This window comes from Monodelphis domestica, chromosome 6, assembly GCF_027887165.1.
Source record: "Monodelphis domestica isolate mMonDom1 chromosome 6, mMonDom1.pri, whole genome shotgun sequence".
NCBI classification, from domain to species: domain Eukaryota; kingdom Metazoa; phylum Chordata; class Mammalia; order Didelphimorphia; family Didelphidae; genus Monodelphis; species Monodelphis domestica.
This window is the reverse complement of record NC_077232.1, coordinates 214976395-214990567: the sequence shown is the minus strand read 5'-3', so window position 1 is coordinate 214990567 and position 14173 is coordinate 214976395. Positions and strand designations below refer to the sequence as shown.

The 14173-nt window shown below is 39.2% G+C and overlaps 1 protein-coding gene and 2 pseudogenes across 2 annotated transcripts in view; 1 reads left to right on the top strand and 2 right to left on the bottom strand.

Moving 5' to 3' along the window:
- GALNTL6 (polypeptide N-acetylgalactosaminyltransferase like 6) overlaps positions 1-14173 on the bottom strand; it is a 1644699-nt gene that overhangs the window by 1329844 nt on the left and 300682 nt on the right. The window lies entirely within an intron of this gene.
- Positions 2653-8533, bottom strand: LOC100019649 (structural maintenance of chromosomes 4 pseudogene; annotated as a pseudogene).
- LOC103104529 (transformer-2 protein homolog beta-like) lies at positions 7797-12418 on the top strand (annotated as a pseudogene).

The window sequence follows — 14173 nt, the reverse complement described above, 5'->3', positions numbered from 1 at the left end:
AGTATATTAGAGATATAACATATATACAGGCGTTCCTGTAATGCTACCTTAAAATATATGATTATACTTGTTCTGTTTAGCTCAAAAATGTGCTAAATATTCAAAGGCACCTTTAGACTCTCTCTGTAAGGTAAGAAAAGAAAAGAAACTGTTCTAGTTATTCATTAATAAGTTTTTATTCAGGGTCTTTTCTATTGTATGGTACTCTTCTAGAGATATAAATATAAAAGTGAGCAGCCTGCCCTTAGAGAGTTTATATTATATTGAGGAAGTATAATATGATAATGGATAAGTAAATGCAGGATAGATTCAGAATGATTTGTGGGGGCAAAAATGATAAAGAGAAAGAGGTTTGGGAAATGAACCAGGGGTTCCAAGTAGTAAAGATGAAAAGATTTATATTTTAAGTATTAGTGATAATCTGTATAAAGGTTCTATGTGATCTAGAGAAAGTTCTTAGCCTTTCTGAGTCTGTTTCCTGAAAAGCAAAATTAGAAGGCTGCATTAGATGACCTCTGAGGTCTCTTCTAGTTTAAAGCATATAGACATTGTTCTATGGGATGAGTATTTTCTATGTATGTGAGGATATATAAAGGACAAATTAGGCCCACTGAGGAAAGCAGCCATGCTTGCCTCAGATTGCTGACAAGGTCCCAATCTCTCACACAAAGGCACTGTTATTCTGGGCCAAAGGTCATCATTAAACCCTGGGACCACCCCCCCCCCCTCATTCCAAAGAGCAAAGGAGTCTTTGTAATATCATGACTGAAAGTACCAAACCCACATTTCCCTAGATATAGAAAATAGATTAGTTATCACTCTTTCTCAATTTGCTTACATTTATAATAGCAACTATGGTAATGTTCTTGTGTGAAATCAATTTAATAAATATTATCCGATGGGAAAGTAATACTCCCCCCCAAGTATGTTGTAATGCTTAGTATTCTACTCTCTATAAAAGTCTCTTTGTCATAACAAATGGAATTCATGGCCATCATGTCTCCTCATATGGCCCTTGCTTTACCTTTTAAACTCTCTCTCTCTCTCTCTCTCTTTCTCTCTCTCTCTCTCTCCTTCCTTCCTTCCTTCCCAATGATGGAATCCTGGTTCTCATAGTGTCCCTAAATCACACACACACACACACACACACACACACACACACACACACACACACAGACATACACACACACACACACATATATAATATATAATAGCAAGAAAGCTAGTTTGCTTAGAACAGAAACTGTGTGAGAATAACTAAAGTTTAATTAGTCTACAGCCAATTTAAAGATATTTAAGGGACAAATAGGAGTTCTACTTTTATTCTAAAGGAAATGGAAAGTCAGTGCAATTTCTTGAGCAGAGGAATGACATGGTTGGAGCTTGACTTTAAAAATACCAGCTTGAAAAAAAGAAAAGAAAAAAAAACAAAAAATAAAGAATATCAATTTGGTAAATATGTGGAGGAGACATTATGAAGGGAAGATACTTAACACAAAGCCAACAGTGGAATTGGCTAAGATGCTCTGCCCTTTGCTACCCAATTTTTCTGCCATTAAAAATCTTCAAAAAAGGCTGTGACCACTTGGTAAGGTTATTTATTCATATACAAATTGGACTAAATCAGTCCTGAGCCTGATTCCAGTGCTAACATTCTATAATTCAGTAATATTCAGGCTTTTAAATTTTACTATACCATCAATGAACAGTTTATTTTTAGTTCAATGCATATATTTTTGAGCTTAGAGTCAATAGTGACCTTGTTTCATATCTCATCTCTTGCACTATTAGTTGTATGACTTTGATCAAGTCACATTAAGTCTCTGATCCTCAGTTTATCAGGAAAAAAAGGGTTTAATAATATCTCCCTCCTACAGCTATTTTCAGGAAAGTACTCTGAAAAACTCCCAGCACAATAAACATAGTCAATATTATTACAATTTGTCTGCTGAAAACTCCCAATTACTCATTTTGAGTACAAAGAGAATTCATTCCATTATGGAACTAAATCTGTTTAAGCCATGGATTTTTTTTAGAAATTAATTTGTATATTTATCCTTCAAAAGAATATAAGCCCCTTTAAGTTCAGGTTTTATTTTATTTTTATATATCCCCAATAACCACTATCTAAGACAAAATATTTGCGTAATAAATACTTCTTTATTGATTGATTTCTGAAATAATTAAATAAGTGGAGATAGTTTCCATGTTCTCCATCACTGAAGACATACAAAGAGAAAGATGTTATCATAACTCTATTAGATCCATGCATTTTAAATAGTGTCATAAATAATGGGCTCTAAATTAAGCATCAGACACACATAAACTTGGGAAACATAAGCAGAAGGTAACAGAGATAATTATTCAAAACTATTTTATACAACCCCATTTCTCTAATAAAACACAAGTAAGCTTTGGTCATGACCCTGAAAAAAAAATCCCTTAAAAAAAGTTCTAAAATATGTTTTATCATGAGACTACTATGAGCTATTCTTAGAGACAGTGCTGAAAGAGTATCACTGAACAACAGATATCATCACCATGCTAATAAACATTCCCAGAAGTACAGATCCAAAGGCAATAAAAGAATGACACTTCATATATATATATATATATATGTACATATATATATATATATGTATGTATGTATGTATATATACATAGGATTTTTAAATGTACAAATAACTTCTTTCAAAACAACTAAAAGGGTGATGATGCAATATTAGGGGAATAATATTACTGCCATCTACCAAGTGCAGAAGCTGTCATTGATTCAGTCAAATATTTTATTATATGCTTACTATATGTCAAACACTAAGCTCGGTTGATGTAAATGCAACAATGCAAAAGAAAGACAGCCTCTGCCCTCAAAAAGCTTGCAAACTAATGAAGGAACACAAAAACAAAAGGAAGCTGGAAAGGAATGAGGAATGAAAAAAGAGGTACCTGGCATAGGGGCATGATGGAGAAGTGCAAAGGAGTGCATCCAGGTGGGAAATTAAGAAATGGCAGGCATGGGCATTTGCCGCAAATAGAGGATTTGAACAGGATCTCTTCACTTTGCCCTCCAATTGGAGGCTATTTTTTTTTCTTCTGCTGCTGCTTTTTTTCAGGTTCTTATAAGGATAACTCAGCTGTTGCTGAAGCAGGACAGCAAGCAAACAGGGAAAATTGATATATATAACAGATTATGAAGATATACTTACAAAACAAGGAGCACAAAATATATAGTTTAATAATACATACGTGTTGGTTCCTGTTTCACCAATTTATAACAGGATCTAGTTCAGCACACTCCTTTAGCTGCGATGGCTTTTGGATTTATTGTGACACTTTTGGTTACGTTGTTAGTCTTGTAAATTCCAATGAGCCTATCTGCGATCTCGAACATGTTATTTCGAAGTGAAATTATTATAAACTGTGCGTCTTTTTTTTGTTTGTAGATGTAGTATGCCACAATGAACACATTCTTAAAATCCAGAGCTGCATCGATTTCATCCATGAAGTAGAGGGGTGTGGGCTTATAATCGTGGAGGGCGAAAACCAGAGCCAGTGAACTGAGTGTCTTCTCTCCTCCTGAAAGATTAAAGATCTTCTTCCAGCTTTTTTGGGGTGGACGAACAGAGAACATGATGCCTTCAGAGAAAGGATCCAAGCTGTCAATCAGTTCCAATTCTGCATCACCTCCCAAAGTAAGCATCTGGTAGTTTTCCTTCAGTTTATTTGTTATTATAGTGAAACCTGCCATAAATTCATTGAGTCTTCGTTCCCGAAGATCTTTATAAGCCCGTCTGTAGCGATCTCTCTCAATGGTAATTTTTTCCAATTCTGCCACTCGATGTAAATATTGTTGATTCTTCTTTTTATACTCTTCGATGGAATCAAGATTTGGGTTCATTGCATTGCACTGAGATTCCAGAAGTTCAATCTGATTATTCAGAAAATTAGGATTTCCTATCTCTTCAAGATCCTCTTGGCTTAGAAGAGAAATCTGTTCAGCTTGATTATTTTCTATTGGATGCAATGCTATTCTTGACATCTCTTTCTCCCAAAATCTGACTTTAGAATGCTGTTCAGCAATGTAACTATCTACCTGTTCCAGTTTTAACTTATTACTAAGTGCATCATTTTGTAGGCTGCATTCATTTTCTTTAATTACTTTCATTTCTTTCACCAGGTTATTATGCTCCCTCTGGATCTCAGGCAAGGATTCCCCAGCTTCTTTGGAATTCTTCATGATTTCAGTTGCCTTCTCCTCGAGATCTTCGAGTTCTTGGGTGAAGTCTTCCATTTCCTTGTCATTATCAGTTATTTCTTTCTCTGTGCGAAGGACAGAATCTTGTGCTTTTTTAAGATTTCTGTTTGCTGTCCTTACTCCTACTTGAGCTTTTGTGATGGAAGATGCACATTGGTCGAGCTGTTTATTTATCTTGTCAAGCTTGTCTTGCTGGGATTTCAGCTTATGATTATTTATCTCCATAATTAAATTGTGTAGTCTTTTGACTTCAGCTTCGACCTTGCCAGCCTTCAAAGCAACACATTCATACTCTTTCTTGAAGGTATTTATTTGTGTTTCTAGAAATTTCTGCTTGTTTTTGTCAGGGACAGTATCACAGACATTGGCTTTGAGTTCTTTAACTTGTGCATTCAAGTATGCTTCTTGTTCTGATAAACTCTGGATGCTCACAGTAAACTTTTCCAATGTGTTCCTCATGTCTTGCACACTGTGACGCAGTTTGATCATGGCCTCTTCAAGCTGTGCTTTGCGTTCTTGGACCTCAATAGCTCTTTGGGAGTCCCTTCGCAATATGGATTCCATATTGGCTACCTCTTCTTCAGAAACTTCCATAACAAGTGAGGAACCCATTCTACCTTTCATTGGTTTGCTTCCACCACCAGTCATTGTCCCAGATTGCTCAATGATTTGTCCCTGTAATGTCACAACTCTCCACCTTTTATCTTTCTGAAAAGCCACTCTTGTTGCCTGGTCCAGGTTGTCAGCTACTAAAGTATCACGTAAAGCAAAGTAAAAGGCTCGGCGAATATTCTCATCTTTTGCTTTGACTAAATCAAATAACCGAGGGATATTTTCTGGGGTTTGCAGTGGGTTCATATTTTTTTCTAAAACTTTAATCTTATCTAACCCAATAAATGTTGCCACTCCTATATTTTGTTTCTTCAGGAAGTTCACACATACTTGGGCTGTATCAATAGTGTTAACAACAATGTAGTCCAGGGCACTACAGCAAGATGAAATGGCAATGTTGTATTTTTCATCAATGGCTCCCAAATCTCCCAGTCTTCCATATATTCCTTGAATTTTGCCAGATAGTTTCTGCTGAATCAATGCATTAAGAACTTTTCCTCGGCTCTGATTTGTTGCAAGAGAGCTTTTTGCTTCTTCAACTTTTTGAAGAAGATCTCGGATTGAACTGTCAAGATCTCTTGCTTCTTTTGTGAGGTTCTGAAGTTCACTTTCTTTCTCCTTTAGGTCCTGTTCAGTAGGAGGCAATTTCATTTCAATATCTCTAATGGCAGTTTTCCTTTCTTTCAAAGTTTCAGAAGCTGTAGTTAAAGCCTTTTGGGCCTCACTTAATTGAGACACAGCAGTATTATGGTGACTGAGGTAGATATCAAGTTCGGACTGGGCAACATCCATCTTGGATCGGGCTTCATTTACAGTTTTATTAAATTCCATGAGTTCTTTTTCTTGGCTCTCTTTTTCTTCCTGAAGTTCCTTTGTTTCCTGTTTAAGACTATCCATAACTTGCTTCATTTTTTCCTCTTCTTTCTCTCTTTCTTCTTCTAGAGTACTTTTTTTAGTTGTTGTTTCAGTAATTACCTTTTCACTCTTGGCAGGTACATCTTTAAATTCCTCAACCTTTTCTTTGTCTTTTTGGAGCTGCTTCTCAAGTTTCCTGGCTTTGGTTTTAGCATATTTCATTTTCGTCTTAACTTGAACACCCTCCAAATCCAGCTGTGTATATTTCTCTTTGTTTTCCTCAATAAATGTTGCAACTTGATTGAGTTTCCTTTCTGCTTCTTCTAAAGCATTAGTCTTGGCATTCATTTCACCTTCCAGTTTACTGGTCTTCTTTTTAATAGCTTCTGTTTCTTCAAGAATTTTGTCTTTTTCATATTCCACTTCAGCAATTCGTTTGTGCAAATCATAAATGTAGAACTGACAAATATGATTCTTTTTTGTGAGTATTTCATTTTCTATCGTAAGGAAGTCAATGGCTAGATTTTTCTCTATTTCTAAGTAGTTCCTTTCTTTCTCTACTATTTTAACTCTATTTAACTTCTCTTCTCTTTCCTCAGTTAATACGTCAAGTCTTTGACTCAAGACTTCAATAGGCTCTTTTAGCCGTCCACATCCTATAATATCTTCTAAATATTCAAGCATACCCTCATCATGTTCACTCTGGCCTTTTGGTTTCATCAGAGCAATCTGTTCAACTTCGCCCTGCAGGATTAGGAAGCGGTTGTGGTCCAAGTCGATCCCGTGGCTTCGAAGCAGGTTGCCCACATCCCTGAATGTTTGCTTCTTGCCACTAATGTGGTATACAGATGTGTTGTTCTTATATGCCGTCCGGGAGACATAAAAAGAGCTGTTTGGAATCACTTCATAGTCATCGCCCTCCTTGTCAATGATCTTTTGGAAGTGTACCTCCACAGTGCAGCTGTCCAGGTCCTGGTAGTCATCTGAGTGGTGGATCAGCACAGATAGCTTCTTAGAGCGGATCTTGTGGGCTCGGCAGCCAAACACGAAGAGCATAGAATCGATGACATTAGACTTACCACTGCCATTCGGGCCAATGATACAGGAGAAGTGCTTGTGAAAGGGCCCCAGCTGGGTGCGGCCCGCATATGACTTGAAGTTGAGATTCACAATGTGCGAGATCATGAGCCTGGGGGTGCCCTCCTTATTGATCATGCCCCGGGGCGGCGGCGGGGGCACTGCAGCCAGAATCTCCTCTAGGGTGAGTCTGTCCTCGGACTCTGACTGAGATGAGCGCGGGGAAGCACCAGGACCCAGTTCTGGCTGCAGCCACGGTGGTGAGGCCTCTGCTGCCTCTGGCTGCAACTGCGGTGGTGACAGCTCTGCCTCTGGTTGCCACGGCGTTGGTGACAGCTCAGCCTCTGATTGCCGCTGCAGTGATGGCAGCTCTGCCTCTGGCTGCAACTGCGGTGGTGACAGCTCTACCCCTGGTTGCCATTGCGGTGGTGACAATTCTGACACTGCTTGCAACTGTGGTGGTGACAGCTCTGCCTCTGTTTGCCACTGCTGTGGTGACAGCTGGGGCTCTTCTAGCCACTGCGGCGACTGCTGCGCTACTTCCCGCTCCAGCTGAGGGGGTTCCTCCGGCACCGGCACTGGTACTTTCACTGGCTCCGGAAGGGCCTGTGCTGCAGGTCGCTTGGCTTTCTTGCGGGGCCTCTTGACGGCAGCTGCCCCGCAGCTCGGGGGCTCCTCCTCAGGCTCCTGCACGGCCTTGGCTGTGGATCTCTTAGCTTTCTTGCGGGGCGGCATGATGGCAGCTGCCCAGTACCTCTGTAGCTCTCCCGCTCCTCCCTACCTGCTCTGCACTGCGGATGGGAGACTCCGGCTCTACCACTCGAAATGGAGACTGTTAGGTTGCAGCCGCAATGAAGGCTGTGGCAAATGCGGCGAAGATGAAGGGGGAGGTGGTGAAGGGGGTGGTGGCCGGGGAAGGGGGCGGCGGCTGCAGAGGTGGCAGAGACTCAGGCGCAGCCGCGAAGGGGCGGTGAAGGGGCGGCGGCGAAGGCGGCTGAGCTCACTGGATCCGCCCGGCGAGCTGGTCCAGGCAGGGCGGCTAGAGAGCTGACAGCTTGTGAGCTCCGTGGTGGAGTATCTCCATCTCTGCTGAGGGAATACAGCCCTTCAGCTTGGAGGTAACCAGGAAAGCGAGTCAGAGGGATGTGCTGGTAGCAGATCTCCAGTGCAGCTTCTTTGCCTCTGCCTATATATAGAGCTATAGGCATATTGTCCTTAAGTGGTATAAGTCTTTGATTAATAATGCATCTGCTTCTTGACTGTGAATTAACATTCCAATACTAATCATTGCCTCAAATATTTCTATTTAAGATACTGTAAGAGAGATAGATAGATAAGATATGTAGGGAGATAGACAGCAGACAGATAGGTATCCCTATGCATTTTTTTTTCATTATAGGTCTCTACCTATTAGCCTTACATTTGCTATTTACGTCTTTAATTAACAATGGAAATGTATTATAAGAGTACCAAAGTTAGATATAAAGCAGCTGTTTGGGTTGATGAGAATGTGATTTTAAAATAACTTTTGTTGTTGTTGTTGCTTTGGTTTGCTTTGTTCAGAAATCGACTCCCTGGTGTTAGTTGGGGGACAAGATTTGAATAAAGAATATTGCAGGCTTGCACATTTGAAAAGCAAAAGGTAATTAAAGCTGTGATATAAGCTGACATTTGTGTGGTTCTAAAAACCACCTGCAGAAAGGGGTATGAGTTATAGCATTTAGTATTAAATTTTGGCATTGGACAAACCTTAATTCCATTTTCAGATAAAATAATTTCTGAGGTTATTATATTTAATCTAAACATCAATCTAAGGTACTTTATATATAAATTATTACTCTGAAAAGAACTGGAATTTAAGCTCAACTTGTTTGAACAGAATCTAATTTCCTTGAAATACAGTAGGAGCAGTAATTCAAGTGAATGAGATTCATCTTTATACCAAGGCAAGAAAACTGTAAGTTTACAGAAAAAGGTGAAATGACTTGACATATTTTAAAAAATCAGGTTAAAAATTTTTTATGAAAACAAATATTTTAAGTTGTTGACTGCTACTTAATAAAGGTAATCAATAATACTCCATCATTATGGGTTTTCATTTCTCCGACATCAATAATTCTCAAATGATTATTAATAGAAGATACCTATTCTGGATGTTTTTTCCAAAATATTAGATTTCTGAAACTAAAATTTCCAAATATATACAATTATGTATATATATATATATATATATGTCTATATATGTGTGAGTGAGTGCGGGTGTTGGTATACATATTTTATTAAATTTAATTTCATATATGTATTGTATACACATGGGTAGCTAAGTGGCATGATTGATAGAGTGCCCAGTTTGGAATCAGGAAGTGAAAAATGAATGAAAAACAATTATATACATATTATAATATGTGCATAACAAAAGTGATTTTTATAGTTTTCTATAGAATCATCTTCCTTGTTCTCTTAATCTTGAAATAATTGTCTTTATTGAGGTCTAAGTTCACAATTTTAAATAAATATTTTTAAAGTGCTCAAACACCCTGTGGGTATTTAGGTGGTACAGTGGATGAAGTGCCAGGAATGGAATCAGGAAGACTCATCTTACTAAGCTCAAGTCTTGCCTCAGAAACTTAATAGCTATGTGAACCTAGGCAAATCAATTAACTCTGACTCAGTTTCTTCATCTATAGAATGAGCAGGAGAAGGAAATGTCAAACCACTTCAGTATCTTTGCCAAGAAAAACTCAAATGGAGTCAAGAACAGCCAAACAACTGAAATGATTGAATAACAATACTGTATTTCCAAACTATTATACATATTGAGATATTTTAATAAGATATGTATTATATGTAATATTACTATAATCCTTAATATCAAAGCTAATTTCAAAGAAAAGAAACCTTCTAAAATAAAATAAACTTCCTGGTTCCAAGGATAATACCACATAATGAGAAAACACAAGATTGGAAATAAAAAGGCATGGGTTTCTTTTCCAATTCTTCAGATGACTCCCTAAGTGATTTTAGAAAAGTAATCATGACTCTCAGATATTACATTAAGAAATTGAGATATTGATTTGGCAAACTATCAGCTAGGCAGTCTTCTATTAATTTATATTTGCAAAACTGATTTTTAAAACAAGTGTATGAATTTATAGTTATCCCAATTAAATGTTATCCTCTTAAATTCAGCCTGAAAATTTAGCCTATCAAGTTCTTTTTAAATTCTGACTCTACCATAAAGTGTGTTCATCATTCCTTCTAGTTTTGTGGTGTGTGCAAATTAGAAGTCTATACTTTTACCCAAAGAAATGGTTGCCTAAATCTAAATAATATAAGCATTAAACAGTATAGGGACTCTAGACTCCTGTTTTCAAGTTCACATTGAATCAATCATTACTACTCTTTTCCCTATAACTCTTACATTGTCTACCTGTACACTATTGGGTATTACGTATAATATTTCAATGTCATGCTTAAGAAAAGCAGAAGTGATTTGGACAGAATCTTTGATAAAGTATACCTAATCCATTTCCATAATGTGTCAAAAATGCATCAGAAAAAGAAGTTATTCTGGCCCAATGTGTTTTCAAAGAAGAGGAAAGTATGATTTTGATGTTGTTTGTGTTTCCATAGTCACTATTAAACTTTTTAATAATTCATTCTCAAATTTGACCTGGAATTGAAGCCAAGCTTACTATCTTATATCATGCTGATTCTACAATCTTTTTTTTTTTTAATCATAGGAGATGAGAACAGGATGCTGAGGCAGTGGCAGGAGGATTGTCCACAGCAGGCCAGGTGGCAGTGATAGTAGCAAGTGGCAGAGGCAGCAGAGGCGGATCTGCGGATCGCAAGAGCGGCGGATCGCGATAGCTGCGGATCGCGATAGCGGCGGATCACATCGGCGGTAGATCAGTGGCGACAGGGAAACAGTAGGGGTGGCGAATCAGTGGCAGCGGCGGCGGCGGCGGCGGCGGCGGCGGCGGCGGCGGCGGCGGCAGTGGCAGATCATTGGAGGAGGTGGCTGAGGTGGCTGAACCGTAGGGATGGTGGAGGGCAGGATGCAGTGGTAGAGCCGAGGCAGGTGACTGCGGAGGAGTTGAATCCTGCAGCCGGGGTGGGGATAGGGGTGGGGGTAGGGGAAGTTTGGGAGGGGGGATCTCAAGACCTGGCAGCTAGGCAACCTAACAACAGCACGAGCAGAACTACAGAAAAAGGGGAATCCCGTTCTGCTCCCAGAAGGGTGAGTGCCCCTGGATCTTGGGAAAACGCTAGCCACACTCCTGCCTGTAAGGTCATATTCTAAGGAAGATTCACAGTGTTCTGGATCCAAGTCAAAGTCCAGGTCTGAGTCTAGATGGAGATCCACAAGAAGTTCTGGAAGGCATCAGACTAGATTGGTTTCTCTCTCCCTCTCTCACTAAAGCTTACAGAGCAGATAATACAATCGAGACTGCCTAATGCAACCTAGCCACAGTCGCTCTCCAAAGTCTACCCACAGGCATCACAATCGGGCCAATGTTGATCCCGACTGTTATCTCGGGGTGTTTGGACTGAGACTGTACACCACAGAGAAGGACCTCAGAAGTATTTTCCAAGTATGGCCCGATTGCTGATGTGCCCATTGCACATGACCAGCAGTCATGGCACTCACGGGGGTTTGCCCTTGTCTACCTTTGGAATGTGGATGACACCAGGGAAGCTAAGGAGCGTGGCAATGAAATGGAACTGGATAGGCAGAGGATCAGAGTGGATTTTTCTTTAAAAAAAAAAAAGTCTCCACACCCGAACTCCTGCAATCTACCTAGGAAGACCTACTTATGGCAGTTCCCGCTGTTGTGATGACTACAAATGATCTTGACTATTATAGTGGATCCTGCAGAGGAGGTGGAGGAAGAGAGAGAGAAGGAAGGGGGAGAGGGAGAGGGAGGAAGGTGGAGAGCTGCCCAAGACAGAGAAAGCTTTACAGGAGGCAATTACCATCCCCATATGACAGTCATAGGGGCTACAGGTCACTGTCTCAATCTCCGTCTCATTCATCTTGTCACTATTGAAGCATAAAGATGGTGGATTTTTGAAATAAGATTGTTTTGTGGACAATTCTTTTTTATTGTCTCCTGTTTAAAAGTGAACAGTGCCTAGTGAATAGGTGACTTTTATACCTTTTATGAAGACTACCTTTGGCGGAGTTGAAATGTTTTCATTCTGTATTTGTGCACTTTGGTGTTTTGTTCAAAGTTAAGTGTTTGCAGGCAAGTCTGTTTTGCATACATTTTTTTACAGTCTAAATTTTGACTGCTGAGAAGTTTCTATTGTACAAAAATTTCATTTAAAAGGTTTTTCTACTGAATCCAGGGTAACCTGAAGATTTGACATTTATGTAAAATGCCTCCAAATGGTAAACCAACAATAAACAGTTTGATTTATACTTTTCTTTTCATCACATCAATGCTTAAGAAAATAATTTTCAAATTAGTCTGTGGAAAATAAAAAGCAGGTGCCCTTTCACCCTTGCCATTTAGAGAGCACCTTAATTAATCTATCTACAACTGAGTGTTACCATTATAAATAATGCTCTTACTCTGTATTACTAGTATTAAAAACTAAAGGTATTTCTATCCAGCAGTTGCTTAATGATTGTCTGAATGTTATTTGTCTGGCCTTTTTGTAGTCTGTGCAAAATAGCTGGTGAGGGGCCTGGAGCTGGTGGTTGGGACAGTCACTCCAGGCAATGGGGAACATGCTTAGCACCAATAGGGGGTTGGGTTGGGCTGCACTGCTCCCCAGGCCATGAGGGCTCCTCCTGGGCCTCTGCTACCACCTTAGTGGGTGGCCTGCCCTGGGGCCCAGCTGCTAGAGCCCAGAGCCTTATGTGAGGCTGCCAGGCTTCAGCCCACCTGAGACTCAAAGCCACCCCCAACCAGTTCCTGGCCTCTGCTTGAGGGGCGGGGGGGGGGGGGGTTGGTTGTGTTGCTTCACCAGCTGGAGGAATGCCAGGCCTGGGACTACACCATGGTGAGTTCCAATTAGCTATGGGAGCAGCTGGAGGCCTGTGGGACAGGCGATGAGAAGAAATGACAAACAGGATTATTTGGGGAAAACCTGGAAAGACTTCCATGAACTGATGCAAAGTGAAGTGAGCAGAAGCAAAACAACGTATATGGTAACAGCAATATTTCTTGATAAATAACTATGAATGACTTCTTTCTTCTCTGCAATGTAGAGATCTAAGACAATCCCAGAGATTCATAATGAAAAATGCCATTGGCCCTCTGAGAAAGTATTGATGGTGGCTGAGTGTAGACAGAAACATACTCTAGTTCATTTTCTTTGTTCCTTCTTTATTTGGGAGTTTGAAATCTCTTCCACAAAATGATTAATGTGGGAAAACATTGTAACAAGTGCACATATAAAATTTGTATCAGAGTGTTTATTGTCTCTGGGAGGGGGAGAATTTGGAACACAAAACTTTTTTGAAAAAAAGTTTATACATTTTATACATAATTGGAAAAAATTAAATATTAAAAAAATAAAAAATAGCTCATGAGGAAAGGAGAGTTACAATCTAAGGAGGTCTTGAACAAGGCCCATCTTCCTCACAGGGTTGTTCTGAAGGAAGGATGTTGAACTGTCAGCTTTCCATCAATAACAGGACATTCTACCACAAATGTGATCTTAATTTTCTGACTTTAGATTATAAATAAAAATGGGTGCTTCAGACAAGGTGGGAGACTGGAATGGATGACTTAAAAAAAAAGCAGGAATCACAGCTTTGGTGCAAGAAGGACTTGAGAGACCATCTAATCCAACCTCCTTATTTGACAAAATAAAACAACAACAACAACAACAACAAAACAGACTAAGAACACTTAAATGACTTGCCTAAAGTAACACAACTAGTAAATTTAAGTCAAATCCAATTTTCCTACTTCTTTTGAACCCAAATAAGGAAGTGGAAAGAACACTGAACTTGGGCTATGATGCTACCTATAAGAACTTGAGAAAATCAATTGAATCTCACAAAATCTGGTCACCTCATTTGAAAAACAAGGATATGTCAATAAAGTAAAGGTATCCTTTCCATATAATGACTTTCTCCATGAAGGTTATGATATATCATGGGTGAAAGTTGCTGATGACAGGCAAAGGCCAGTACCCAACACAAAAAAGTTTAGAAACTCAAAAATGCATAATATCTTAATAGTATTAGATAGTATCAACATTTTTATATTTTAATGCCAAAATATACATGATTTCTTTTTTAAAGTTAAAATAAGTAAAAAGTTAAAGTTAGATTGCAGAGATGTGCCATAGGCTAATGGTACAACTGCCTAAAACTAAACATTTCCTTCAATAATGACTTTTTTTCTATTA